General features: G+C 38.8%; 1 long non-coding RNA gene across 1 annotated transcript in view; it reads left to right on the forward strand.

The window, feature by feature from the left end:
- Positions 1-557: 557 nt before the first annotated feature.
- LOC106514324 (uncharacterized) overlaps positions 558-2,002 on the forward strand; it is a 3,633-nt gene continuing 2,188 nt past the window's right edge. Inside the window, exon 1 of the long non-coding RNA XR_001309880.1 lies at positions 558-1,616. This is a non-coding gene — a long non-coding RNA (uncharacterized LOC106514324). The remainder of the gene's footprint in view (positions 1,617-2,002) is intronic.

The following is a 2,002-nucleotide window of genomic DNA, read 5'->3' on the forward strand; positions in this document are numbered from 1 at the left end:
AGAGAGAGAGAGAGAGAGAGAGAGTCATCTAATGAAGTAAAACACTTTTTTCACTTTATCACATAAAAAAATAGTGTTTGCAAATTTTAAATTCAATGGTTCTTCAATATTCATGATAAACAACTACTTTTTAGCATCATCAAGGAAAATATTGCCACAGAACTGCATTTATTAGTCAAAGTACTAGAAAGAAGTCGACCTGTGTGGGGTGGGTGTGGAATGATAATGAATTTCTCCTGATGAGTAACTACCCCTTCACTCAGCCGCGGGGTTATTGTGCGCCTGCTTCCATGTTAGCATTTATTGTGATGCTGAGGACAAACAAGCCACTTCTGTGCAATCATTAAGGTGTGTTTTCCCTCCTGATTGATGTGTGGAATCAATTGCTCCCCATAGCATCCATGTCAGTCTATTACACCGCAGCCCAGTAATGACAGGCTGCTCTGCTCAAGATTATAGAGCATCGTCACAAAGCAGCAAAAACTTGCTTCCCTTTCTCTGACCTGGGTTTTGATCAGTGAAAATGGCTTTATTTTTTACTCTAACAAAAAAAAAAAGAAAAATTGCTACTCGGAGCGTGGTTTTGTAATAATAATTAAAGAATCGCTGTAATACATAAAAARCAATTACAGCTTCAAAATAAAAGCACATATCTGGTCAGAATTCAGGTTTTTGCTTTCCAATGCAACCATATTTGAGGTCTTCAAAACAACAGGTGTTTCTCCCCTCAAAATGCCCCCTTGTGAGTAACTGTCCTTTTTTGTTGTTGTTGTTTTTTGTCATGTTAATACACTGCCAAGCTGACTTCCATCCAAACCTCCAAGTGCCAGCAGCACTGCAACTCCGAGATGCATAGAGCCGCCCTGAACCTGATTACACATGATCAAAGTCACATTTTTCAACAATTTGATTATGTTTTAGAGCTTGAATGAGATCAACATGCCGGCTGCTGCAGTGCTCCTCTGAAACAACTAATTGAAAAGACTTTTTAAGCGTTTGCTCGGTTTGATGCAGCAATTGCCGTTTCCCTCAGGTTGACCTCCATCRCTGGAGTGGGACTACTGTATTTAATTACCTACAGTGAATTCGATTATCAGGAAATATGGTGCATATCAAGTGAATCCCTGCCTTAAGATACGTATTAGTTTTCCTGTAGAAAGTTGGAAAACACGTAAACTTGAGTCAAGACAAAAGGCAGCGGCTAATGAGACTGGTTAGTGATTCAAATTTATGGAAATTTCATTAATTACACAAACCTATCTTTCATCTGTACCATTTGGTGGTGGAGTAATTAAAAGCAACAATGGCGGTCCCCGCAGCGGAGGAACCAAACAAGATCAAAGAAAACGGAGCGGTGAGGAGTAAGTCCTGTGGATCCTGAACCAGGCCTGGCCGTGGGCAACATGGCCCTCATTAAAGCCACGCCGTGTTGATCATCAATTAACCTGCTTTGTTTTGCTTCTGATTTAAAACTTGAACAACAACACTTCTCTGCCGGTTGGAAAGTTTACGCCGGAGGTGATAAAGGTTCATCAGAAGTGTTGAGTTTGGGGCTTGGAGGGACGACGTGTTAATCAGCAAAAGGAAGGTTGACCTACATCTCTTTTTATCGGCTGGTAAGTCGTAAGAAAATTYAAAGATCTTGCATCTAAACTGGAATCTGCTCTTATTATCGTTATTTGAGGATTGGAAAAGAAAAAATTGAATCATGCAAGTTTTTTTCTGCTGTCTGATGTTTCCACTAACAGTGACATTTGAAAAAAATGAATTAATATTTCACAACGTCTCAGATTGAATTATTTTTTTGGTTAAAAAAAAAAAATACTTGGTCAGAGTGAAAACATCCCATTTATGAGCTTGATTAAATTTGGTGGCTTTGATTCTTGGAGATCAAAGTGTAATAATCTGTCGTTTTAGTGCTGAGGGAATTATTCACATGTAAAGCCAACTTTTGATTTGCCTGGTGCTTCTTACAAAAAAATAAAAGGGTGAAAGATTATGC

This window comes from Austrofundulus limnaeus, unplaced genomic scaffold, assembly GCF_001266775.1.
Source record: "Austrofundulus limnaeus strain Quisiro unplaced genomic scaffold, Austrofundulus_limnaeus-1.0 Scaffold19, whole genome shotgun sequence".
Taxonomy (NCBI): Eukaryota; Metazoa; Chordata; class Actinopteri; order Cyprinodontiformes; family Rivulidae; genus Austrofundulus; species Austrofundulus limnaeus.